Source organism: Scatophagus argus, chromosome 14 (genome assembly GCF_020382885.2).
Source record: "Scatophagus argus isolate fScaArg1 chromosome 14, fScaArg1.pri, whole genome shotgun sequence".
NCBI lineage: Eukaryota > Metazoa > Chordata > Actinopteri > Scatophagidae > Scatophagus > Scatophagus argus.
This window is the reverse complement of record NC_058506.1, coordinates 14,366,003-14,378,875: the sequence shown is the minus strand read 5'-3', so window position 1 is coordinate 14,378,875 and position 12,873 is coordinate 14,366,003.

The window sequence follows — 12,873 nt, the reverse complement described above, 5'->3', positions numbered from 1 at the left end:
TGGAGCATCATTACAGAAACACAAAGCAAACTATTTTTGTTCTGCAAAAACAAAACAGGATTCGACACTTTGTAGCACTCTGTTCAGAGACAAAGTATAAACAAGCAGTATAATTATGGGCTCATTTTGAGACAAACAACCATCCTCTGTGTGTTCATGTACGTGTGTGTGTGTGTGTGTGTGTGTGTGTGTGTGTGTGTGTGTGTGTGTGCAAACGCAACTATGTTCTCTATCAGCGATGAGATGAGAGGAAAAGGATGAAAGATGCTCTGTCTTACTTGGCAGATGACAAATAAATGACAGCACACACACATCGATACACACATACACCCATATATACATGTGAACCCCCTCCTATCCCACATACACACACACACACACACGCACATAAGCGAGCAGACACAAACACACACTCAAACAAACAAATTTGTTTGAAAAGTGACAGAAGTCTCACACTGTCATTACACAGCTCACAGCTGTCATTTTAGTGTTTCTCATCAGTACATCACACAGACAAAAAATGTGTTCACACACTCATGCTCACACAGAGACAAACACACACTAGTACCATAGCAAGCTGACAAATGCTCAAAATCATTTTAACACAAACAGAGCAAGTGCGCAGCCAGGGAGTTACTAAAACTTGTGTGTGTGTCTACAAAACAAACTGCCTTTTTAGTTCTGATGAAGCTCCAACAGCAGGCGCTAATGAATACAAACACGGATATGTCGAATACAAGGATTTGTGTTCATATGGGGTAATATTAGCATCAAAAACTGTCAGTTGTATTTTCTCAAGGGAGAGAGACACCACTAGCATTAATGTGATGTGTTTTAGCGTAAATATCTTATAGCATTCAACACTCTGATATGTCAGAGCAGTTTACTGCCACAAAAGAATGTTTTTCAGAACATAAATGATCCGGTTTTGTTAAAAATCCATCAACATTTCAGGACTAATTAACACTTTAACTGTTTTTTAACTGTCTTTCTTGAGCTATTTTCTTGAAATGTATCAACACACGTGTTTATTTGAGTAGCTTACAGTAAATTAACGGCTCTGGATCAGTCACAGCATTTGTTGTTTTCAGTCATTCACAGTAATATAAACAAAGATGAAGTGCGTGTCACTACAAAACTGGCTCAAAATTATGATTTTAGGTTTTCCTTTAACATTTGATCCCTGCCAAGTTTTCCACAGTACTTGAAAAACACTGAATCATTGCTGAGATTAATCTTTTGATGGCTCAAATTTCCACTTGTAATTCTGAAGTAATTGCATCCTTTTTGATACAGCAGGAAGCTTAAAAGAGGCGGAAAGGTTGGCTTGGATCTCTGATCAGAAGCCTACTGCTCCTGACTTTCCCTCACCTTTGCTCCAACTACCAAACTGCAGTGTTGCATTTTTCAACATGACAAAAAAGAAAAAAGATGAAACAGTGAGAGCCGTGACATTCTTTAACCCTGTGAGCTGTAAAGTTTCCACATTTATTTTTTCATTTAATCCCTACTGTGAGTCTTTATTTAGGTTGCTGTAAAGCGGTGCGATCACACAGAATTGCCTTAAACCCAACACAGGAGTCCTGTTCTATTTTATTTAATTGTGTTCAAAATGCTGTCGTACATTGTATTACAAAAGTATGTTGGCAGGCTGAAGGAAGTGATGGACGGAGCCATACTGCCCCCTGTTGTGTCAAATAGGTCATAGCACCATAATATCCATGAACACAAAGCATCCCAGGTAGTCCAGCCAGGATTTTTGGTGAGGTCTTATTTAAGACTCAAAGCTCAAATTCAAAAAGTACCTACATTAATGCAAAAATGCTCCATTACAAGCAAACACCCTGCATTCAAAAGTGTGCTTAAGTGAAAGTACAGAGTTATTATCAGCAAAATATCAAAAATAAAAGTAGAAAAATGCACAATGAACAGCTCAAAAATGTTGAGCGCCATTGGATTAAGGCATTTTGTTTTATATGTATATCTTATGTTTTTTAATGAAAAAACAAACGTAATCTGAAAAGTAACAGATAAGTCAAATAAATGTAGTGGAGTAAAAATGACATTTTTATTATGGACTGCTGTCGAGTATTTACTTGAGTAAAAGTACTGTGAAGAACTGTTGTCTTATCACTAACACACAAATGCTTACATTCAAGACTTACTCTTCTAAAAGTCAGGGTCGGACTGTGTGACCTCACATTTTCAACTTTTTCTTTCAATCTCTGTCTTTCGCTCTTTCTCTGTCACCATTATCCAAACTTCAGCAGGCAAACTATCTGCTGGAGCAGTATAGAGATTCATGGGGGGTGGGGGGGATGGATGCACACAGAAGAAGGAGACAGAGTACAGATGACAAATAGTAACCTGTGACGGATGAGCTGCAAAAACAGAGATGCGACTAGAGAGACTGATGGCCGGCTGTGAGAAATAAAGAGGGCAGAAGGAGGGCTAGCAAGAGTTGAAATTGGCAACAAAAGTGAGTGAGATGTTGAAAGAGGAGATGAAAAAGTAGAGGAAAGGTTCATCTGCAACCCCACCCCCCCACCCCCCTTGGCCAGTTGACAACTCAGTAGGAGTCAGGCTACCATCTGTCTATTGGAGAGGAGTGAACAGTCCTCCACCTACTTTTTCTCCTCCTCTCTCTCCTTGCTTTCCTCCTTATCTGCCTCCATTTCTCCTTCTGTGCCTCCTGCTTCTCCTTCTGAAACTCTTCCTCTCCATTCCGACAGCATGTGAGAGAAAGAAAGCCAGACTGAGCCAACTGACAGACAGGATACTAATACACTAATATGCTAATCCTGCTTTGCACTTGTTTGAAAGTGTATGCGAGCATGCGTGCATATGTGTGTGTGTGTGCGCGTGTGTGCGTGTGTGTGTGTGTGTGTGTGTGGGGCAAGGCCTAGCCCCTGGGTAATAAAACAATACAAAGAGAGCTTTAGGGCTGCTGGGCCTGCAACAGCACTTGAATACCAAATCAGCCAGCAGAGATCACTGGGGGAAAAGGTGCAATGTGTGTGTGTGTGTGTGTGTGTGTGTGTGTGTGTGTGTGTGCAGCAGTGAGACAGATAGCTGAATCTGGCCTTGTTTTTACAGTGGTGACCGTTGTTCTGTAACTCATGCTTCTAAAAGTAGGAGAGCAACTTCGCAACAGCTCACAGCTCAGATGGATGAATTTCTAAAAAAGAGAGGAAGATTGATGATGGGGGTGCATGAAAAGCAAACAAGACTGGGGCTTTATAAAAAGATATAGAGAATGGAGTGTCATAGAAAGGACTGTACAGTTAAAATGCTATTTCTACCGGTTTCACTTCTCTGTTAGTGAACACGCACATCCATGTGCACGTTCATAAACATACGCACCCGTTGCCTTTTTTCCTCTCTATCTTACCCTTGTATGTCAGCCAGCCCCTGCCTTAATGGACCATAGACACAATTACTACTGATTAATCTGCCACTTAGCATTTTGACCCCACTCTGGCAACACACATGCACACACACATTCACACCACTTAACATGCTGGCCTTGCCCTAGTATCACTGGCTTCTCAGGTACTGAGCATGCTGCAGCGACGCCCCAGGGCAGCCCCGCTGAGACCACTGCTGTCTAAAAGAGGGGAGTGAAAGTGTGTGTGTGTGTGTGTGTGTGTGTGTGTGTGTGTGTGTGTGTGTGTGTGTGTGTGTGTGTCTGTGATGAAAACATGCCAATGCCAGTACCCTGAGGGACTACCATCCAGTCCACGTCCTGAGGGAGCCTCGTCACTTCAGGGATGGCACTACTCTGGCGCAGCATCACATCCAAGAGGCCCAGAGGGATGGAGGGAAAGAGAGAGAGAGAGAGAGAAAGGGTGAGAGAGAGAGAGAGAGAAGGGGGGTCGAGTGGGGTTCAGTGGCATTCGATCATCATCAAGGGGCCTAAAGGGAGAACAGACTGATAAATGGAAAGGTGGGTAAATGACTGAGAGTGCAATGAAGAAGAGGTGGATTAAAAGCAGTCACTGAATCAAAGGTGAACTCTTCCCAAACTGAACTTGAATCACACGCATCACTGGCAACAATATTATATACCACATTTACTTGGTAATGGAGTGTGAGAGGACTGAGAGAATTTTGGGAAAGCAGGGAAAATATTGTCAAAAACTTAACTTTCTCATATGAGCCGTAGAGACATCAAGTCAACATGTTCAGTGAATTTAGTGAAAAGCAAAAACAAAAGTGAGTTGACTTGTCAGTTCAGTTTAGTCCATCCCTCTATCATAGTCTTGGAATAATAACTTATAAGTGTTAGACTTTTTCTGGCTTTTTTTCCTCCTTACTCTTCATTGAACCAAATGTCAGTTAAACATTTGGTCTCCTCTTCCCATGTGCCACTGTGGCTCATTTTGGTTTGTTGTATTGTTTTTTCTTAACACAATTTTGACTGCCAAAATTGGTTAAAACATGCAAACCATTAAAAAAAAAAAAAAATGTTTTCACTTTAGAGGCGAATGATTCGATCCAGACCAAGACACCCTCTTTTTGTTGGAACAAAGTTCAGCTAGAAGGTTCTAAACCCTTTGGTTTGGTTTAAACTGAAAATTGCATTTCACCACAAATCAGTTCAGTTTAACACAGTTTTGTTGCAATAAACTAGTCACTTTAGTATGGTGAGACTGTAGAAGCAAGCTGAGAACAGTGAGATAAAAGAACAATAGAAAGTCACAATATATGAACAAAAGGTTTGAATGTGGCATAAAGGTAGCAGTGAGGGAGTACCAGATCAAGGTGTGCAAGGACCACGAGGGAAAGGCAGTGATGGTGTGACAGTGAAGGATGAAGGGTGGAGTCAAAAACACACATGAGACGAGAAAGACGGCGAAGGGCATTAATTATATTCAGGGCACTGCTCTGAACACACCATGAGCCTGATGTTTTCATGACAGCAACATGAACATGCACATCACACAAACCCCAGAAGGTCACCTGGTGCACGAGAACTGTGATACTGTGACAGTTCGCAAGTTTGTGGTTTTACTTTGTGTTGAGAATGAATGGGATTTAAGTTCACAGAAGTTGAGGAATCTGGGTTTTTTTCTTCATCTTCACAAGCTACAGTCCAGACGGGGTTTATCTCTATGAGGAGTGTTTACAAAACATGCAGTGCTTATGTGTAGCTCACATACTGAAAAGGAAGTACCAGGCAACATAATCCAGGCAGCAATTAGATTTAGCAGCAACATGTAACTTAAACATAAACACACAGCAGGCCTGTGTTACACATGTTACAGTGAAATTATTAGTTTCTTACTCACACCAGTAAATGTACATAAAATATGAAGGTTGAATAAATTGCATAAGGTGAATAAAGCTGATGAGTTACAATAAGTAACATACAATGAAAAAATTGTGTGTATGTGTGTGTGTGTGTGTGTCTGCCCGTGTGCAGTCCACTAATGAGATATTGACTCCATTGTGACTGTGGTACATTGTTTATCCCACTTATTTATTTATGAACATTTGATGTGCGAGTTCAACTGAGTTCCTACAAACACACACACATATACACACATGGCGAATGAGCGTGGAGCACAGAGATCAATATGCAACATTAACACAGGATTGTCTTTAATGTTATTTTCATTTGGAAAAACACAAATCCTCTGTTTATTTCCATTTCCACATCCCTCATTCTCTTCTGATTGATACCTCTTGGTGAAGCTGTGTTACCTGCACCCGCTCATCCAAACACACACTCACAGACACGCATACATCACACCCCACCAGGCCCTCTCTTCTCTCTCTCTCCTGGCTGTGTCAGCAGCAGCACAAGCAGTACTTCTGTCTTTGTGTCTCCTTCATATCATCTTGTTAAAAATTAAAGTGACTCCACTTCCCTCCATCTTCCTCTCTCTCTTTCTCTCTCTCTCTCTCTCTCTCTCTCTCTGTCTCTCTCTCTCACTCTCTCTAATGCTAATCTGTTCCCTGTTGGACCAGTATGCAGATGAGACGCAAATACGGTGGAGCCTGATGAATAGTAATGAGGCTACAACACACACACACACCTGAGCAGCATTGGGATGCCCTGTGGTTTACCTGTCTGTCTGTCAATCAAAGCAGTGACCGAGTGAATGCAAGTTTGTGTGTGTGTGTGTGTGTGTGTGTTAAATTGGGATCCAAATCTGTAATTTTTTTAATGTCATTTTATTAGAGCAAGAAATGTCTGATGTCTTTCATTCATAGATAAACAGTTGATTTTCCTTTTGCTTTAAAAGACAATCATTGAGGTAGCTGTGTTGCAGATAAAGTAATATAATCAGTTATCTTTTTTGACCACATTACAACAGTGCACGTTATAAAAAAGTAAAAGTTAACAGTACATCAAGTGTTGTTGGGAGCACACACATGCACATTAAATGTGTGTAACCAGCCAGTTTCTAAAAAAAAAAAAAACGTTAACCATGAAGCTCACTAATGCGCTTTCCCTCTAAGCACTACTGCTCTCTCTGAATATCTTTTAACTGAGGAGAAAGGGGATTCCCTTCTGTCCCGCTGGCAGATGTATGGTTTCCTGCATGAGTGACCCAGGTTTGAATCTGGTCTATTACATACACAGACAGGCAGGAAACAGAAGAAAGAGAAGGGTCTCAATTTTAATCCAAGCTGTGACATTCAATATTCTGTGAAAATAAGAATTATAATATTTTTTGCACCAACATACAGTATATGAGTGTGAATGAATGAATGTGCTGACCTCATACAGAGCAGAGGCAGGATATGCAGTATGACCGTAAACACAACTTGAACATATTGGATGTAATGAGAGCCAAAAAGACACAGACAGTAACCTTTTGTCTTCTGGGATGTCAGCTATGAGTTGCTGAACATGGTTATGTCTGAAAGTGCTATATATAATAATAGATACTATAAGATACAAAATAAGATACTATAATACTATAATAGAGCACCATGGATATGCTGGTGTAGAAAATCTCACATGCAAATCTCATATGCAAAGTGAAATGAATGTGGTCTTGTGGAAAAAATGATGGTTAGACAGTAAATGTGCAAAACAGAACTGAGTTGAACAATGGTCTGAACAGCCCATAGAAATCAACACCGGAGAATAAAAACATATCAGTAATGACCACAGTCATTAGGATTTATTGTCTGTACAAAATCTCACGGTAATCCATCAATTAGCTGTTGATGTTTGATGAGATGTTGTGACAAAATTGGTCCCGACCAACCACCATCTCCATCCCTAAAGCCTCAAAATCATTAAGTTTTCAACTTGTAACCACTTGTGGGGTCCAGATCCCCAAGTTGAGATCCACTCCTTTAGTTTACCAATATCCATTATATTTTTATGCTGTGAATAATGTTGTAAGATTGTGGATTTTGACCTCTGTGTTTATGACCTCTGCAGTCAGTGGTGGGAGCACCAGCTACATTGTCAGATCACAGCACTTCACTCTGTCTCACATAAAAAAAACACATGGGGAGAGATGGAAAGAAATGGAGCTCCTGACATTTAGTGGTGTATCATGCCACCTAGTTCTGTTGATCATTACTACATTCATCTGTTACCTCTTCTGAATATAAAAGCAAACTGCTGCAACTAATCACAAGCACACATATAAATACACTCAAACAGCTGCAGAGTTGGCCGTTTCCTGTATACCGTTCTCACTGTGTCCGCATTACTCTGCACATCTGCACAGGCATTTCCTGCCTGACCTTGAAATCAGGCCCTCGCCCACCACCACCATTACTTCACACACATACATACGCTTTCCCCATTTCCCCACATGCTCTGCGCTTTGGGAGCACAAGACATCCTTCTTGCATAACATTCACTCATACATTCACTATCAGCACACACAACACTCCTATATGTTCACTCCACCACTGACAAGTGCCCAAATTAAAGAGCGACTTGGCAAAAACAACCACCAGTGGATGATAAATACGTAAATGCCTCAACCTGTAATTACCAGTTATGAAAAACTAAACTCCTATGGGGGAAAATTAAGACAATGTTTTCATGACTAGAAGCGAAAATACAGCACAAACTCCAACTTTACAAGCACCCAGGAGTTACTCTAATCTGCCACTTTCACACTGGGGAGCCGTGATGTCATCAATCAGTAACCCGGCGCTCAAACAGCAGCCAGCCTTCGCCAAACAAGCCACATGTGTTTTTATTCAGCAGGAAAGTTATAGCAGAAAAAGTTAGGTCACAGATAGTTTACAATAATATTATTCATGTAAAGGAAAGTGATCCCTGTATGTGACTTCACTTTACTTACACAAGCATGCCCTGAATACACTGATATCGCCAGCTAGTAAAACACACACACACACACACACACACACACACAAAGAGAACACTACGCATTAATTGCATGAACTGGATTTCATAAGGTGATGGAAAGGAACCAAGCCAAAGTCAGACAATTAGCAAAGATTTAAAATAACAACTGAGGGCCTGGGGCATAGTGTTAAAGCAGAGGAGACATAATGAGAGTCAGAGTTATGATTCCAACAGGAGAAACAGAGACACTTTTGTAGTGTTCATATATGCCAAATGGTTACAGCTCTCGCATTGGCTCTCAGGTCGTATTTAATACTCACTTGATGAAGAAAATTTTAATTAAATTACGGCCCATTAAATTTACGCAATAGGCCATTTGTAAAATGATGCTTCTGGTCATGTTTTAAGACCAATGGCAAGAGAGGCAGATGGATGGACCCAGAGGAAAACTAGAAACTGACTGTTCTTGCTTTACAAAACTGTCTTGTCCAAGTGTAAGTGTGTATGTGTGCGGACTTGTATTAACAACATACATCTCTTCACACAGTCACCTTATGGATACTCAGTTCCCATATGGGTACAAAAAGCTGGTCCCCATAAGGAAAACTATTAAGTATTAGACTTTTGGTTGAGGTTAGTGTATGTCTTCAGGGGATTAACATAATGCAATGTCAGTGTCAAGTCAGTGTGTGCACTACAGCCATAGTTTCCTTGTGAAAAGAGGACACATGGTCAGACACACAGGATACAGCACCACACTTCCCACGGGAGAATACACAACATAGCAAAGGAAAGAGAGAGAGAGAGAGAGAGAGAGAGAGAGAGAGATGTGGTCGTGACTCTGAACAACATCCACATGGCTGTTGTTTTGGCTGAAATAAATTGTTGAAACCATGCACATCTAGACAACTTCCAGGTTTGGTCTTTTTTATAACCTTTGTTTGCCTTCCTAATTATTACAGATTGTTTATGTTTCTTACCATTAAAGGTATTTTAACTAGATCTGCATATCTTGGACTTTTTCACCCACAGTAAATTCCAACCAACTGCAGAAACAGCTCCAGAAATTACAATAAAAAAAAAATAAAACAGACATTGGATATTTATTTAATTCCACTTATTGATAGCAGTCAGGATGTTGAAAGTTTCTATAATACATTACTAGCCCTGCCTTTAAAGGATAATATATTTAGGTTTTGTCTACAGCTTGTTTCTGCTACCCCCAAATGGACATAAAATTACTTATTGCAGGTTTTAACCTGTTTTAAAGAGGGTTCAACAAAAAGGGGTGCAGTGGTTAGCACTGCCGCCTCACAGCAAGAGGGTTCGAGGTTCAAATCCTGGTCTGGACCTTGCTGCGTGGAGTCTGCATGTTCTTCCTGTGCCTGCGTGTGTTTTCTCCAGGTACATGCACTTTATGTTAATTGGCTACTCTACATTGCCCCTACGTGTGAGTGTGTGCATGTGTGGTAGTCTGTCTTTGTGTGTCGGCCTAGTGACCAGTCCAGGGTGTACCCGGCCTCTCACCTGTAGTCAGCTCTCTCTCTCTCCCCCCCCCACCACGACCATGACAGATAAGTGGTATGGAAGATGGATGGATGGGTTCAACAAAAGCTTGAGTTACAAGATAATAACGAGTAGTCTGGATGTAGAGGCTGGGATGTATGCAGTGTTTTTGCATTCAAAATTAAAATATTTGACCACTGTACCATCACGCTCTGCAGCGATATATAACCAAAAATGTTTTAAACCAATTAAAATTTGAATCTCTCTCAGAACAAGAAAGACCAAAACGAGAATGAGGATGAAGAGCAGAATGCACCTACTGAAGGTAAAGGGAACTTACCTTCATCTGTTCTCTCATTCATACACATTATTTGTCCAATTGAAAATGCAGATTCATTGTAACCATAAAGCTTTTGGCAGCTCTTTCAGATGGTCAAACTTTGTTTTAAATATGTGAAACAATGTCTTTTTCACTAACCCGCACAAACATATAAATACACCCACTTCCATAAAAGTTCGACCTTATGTCTTTCTCCCACTGGAGCATCTGCAGTAAATCAGTCTAGCATTTCCCTCACCTCTCTCTCTTTCTCGTCTCCCACTCACTGGCTTCCACTCTCTTCCTCTTCTTTTTCCTTCTTTGCCTTATTCCTGTCAGTGTAACCACTTTTATCAAAAACAGACACACTTTCGCTGGCTCTTAATGCCTGTTTGCTGTCGTGCACAGGTGCTTGTCCTGCCTCATCAGTCTAACTGCTGTCCCAAGACTGCAATTGCAAGTGAATAAAGAAAATTTGTTTGCTAGATGCCTTTCTAAGCTCTACATAGAGCTAAACTCTGTGTGTTTGTCTTGGGTGTCCCTGTTATTGCCGTCTACACAGGTGATTTGCTTTATTTTTTTCTAAATAATTAGTTGAATCTTGACATTAAAAACAGCTGCTTTGGGGCTTTCGCACAGAACCAGTAAAAGTATGTGTTTATGTGTGTGTGGGAAAGCAATACAGTGAAATAACTTGATTGGTCAGCAGGACTGTAATCACTCAGTATAAGAACCACCATTTGTACTCTGTACATGACTTTTAGGGCACCCCACTGCTCATGATCCTAGTTCACACACTGGAAGCCCCCACCCTCGACACCCCCCACCCCACCCCCCCGTGAGTGCTGTTAATGGACCGGGCCTGTCTACGCAGTGTCGCAGACACATCGACTCAATGGAATTTCCCATGGCTGATCATCATCTGTGGTCACGGTCGCCTTCCACCCCCGTCATCTTGCCCACTCACCATCCTAACGCAGCATAGAAGACAGATAACAAATCAAACAATTCACAGTTTCCCATTATTCTCTACATCTGTCAGCATATGGTTCCAATCAGTGTGTGTGTGTGTGTGACACCATGTGAATGTTTTTATTTTCCATATATTTTCTCCTCAGATACAAACTCCACCACACTTTCTCCATCTCTTTGGCTCCTCCTGCCTCTCACGCCCTCTTCATTTTCCATCGCTGTCTCTCTCTCTCCATGCCCACTTCTTTGATGCTCGAGTTTAAACTCTCTCTCTCTCTCTCTTTCTCTCTCTCTCTCTCTCTCTCTCTCTCTCTCTCTATTTTAGTCTTGCTTTTCTTGGCTGCAAGTCAGACCTCAGGCAGACCTCAAGGTCCTTTTCCCAAGCGGTCTCCAGGGTGGACTCCAGGGAACAGAGCGCACACACGCACACACACACACACACACACACACACACACACATTCTGTCCATTTCCCCCTGTCCCATATCTTTCTCTGTCTGTGCCTCCTTGTTGACTCATTCATTACTGTTGCATTACTTTCAAATGGTGTTGTTGTCATAGTGTATTGGAAAACAGAGAACACAATGTTCATAATCAAGTGTTTTGTTCTTGGCTCAACTGAACTCTCTGTGCCACATTCAAACATTTGTATATTACATGACTTTGTGGGTGTTTTAAGGCTTTGTTTATCCAGGTTAGTCCAACTGAGATTAGGGATCTCATTTAAGGGGAGACATGGTCAAGACTGCAGCAGTTCATTTTGTTACAAACAGAGCAACTGGAAATGCAATCACACCCACAAGGTTGATTATGTGCAATACCACAGCGTAGAAATACGGATACATGAAAAAGTCCTGCATTCACACTTTTACTTAAGTAAAATTATTAGCATCAAAATAGATTTCAAGTACCAAAAATACTCACCAATCAAAATGATTAATTTATTATGGAACTGGATTACAAATATTGATGGCTTTGGTGGCTGTGCTTCAGCCTCTGTCCATGCTTGTCCATGCTTGTCCATGCTACTTTGAACCAGTGAAAATATCTGCTATTTTTCAGGGTTTTAAAAACTTTAGAATTTAATATTTTCATGACCCTTAAGTGACATAACTATGATAACTAGAACAACCCACCAACAGCATGACAACAGTGCCATCTAGTGGTGAGGTAGATTCTTATTATTTTGTCTTCAGCAATGAGTTACTGGAAATTTCTCATGTAGAAACAACAAAGTATTTTGACAAGTATACTACTGTCACTTCTACTTATGCAGATCTTGTCTGTTAATCAAGAATGCTTGTATAAGGACCAAAATGACTCTTGCCATAGCTTCCTACAGCTTTAAAGTGTTGCATCCTTAAAATTTCAATAATTTATCTCTATGCTTGCTAAATGTCTTTCAGTCTTTCAAACACAGACACACTGGCCAGAGTGAAATGCATTATGTATACTATTCTACTCAAAACAGTCCACTTAAATCAGCTAGTCAAATATGATACTAAATGGGTTTGGAAACAGCAACAGAAGCAGTGCAGCACGCTATCTACTGCCATTGTGTGTGTGTGTTTGGCGGAGGGGGGGGTGGTTACAGTTTGTAGTTTCAAAGTTACATATAGCGTTTTTTTAAAGGGAAAATAACAACAGCCTATCCTTTGACACAGCGGCCTGAAATGTGAAGAGACAGAGGGGTTGAAAACTAAAGTGTCAAATAAACTACAGAAATCAAGAAAAAAAATCAATCATATCATCTTTATTGCTCCATTGTTCATGCATCTTTCGGC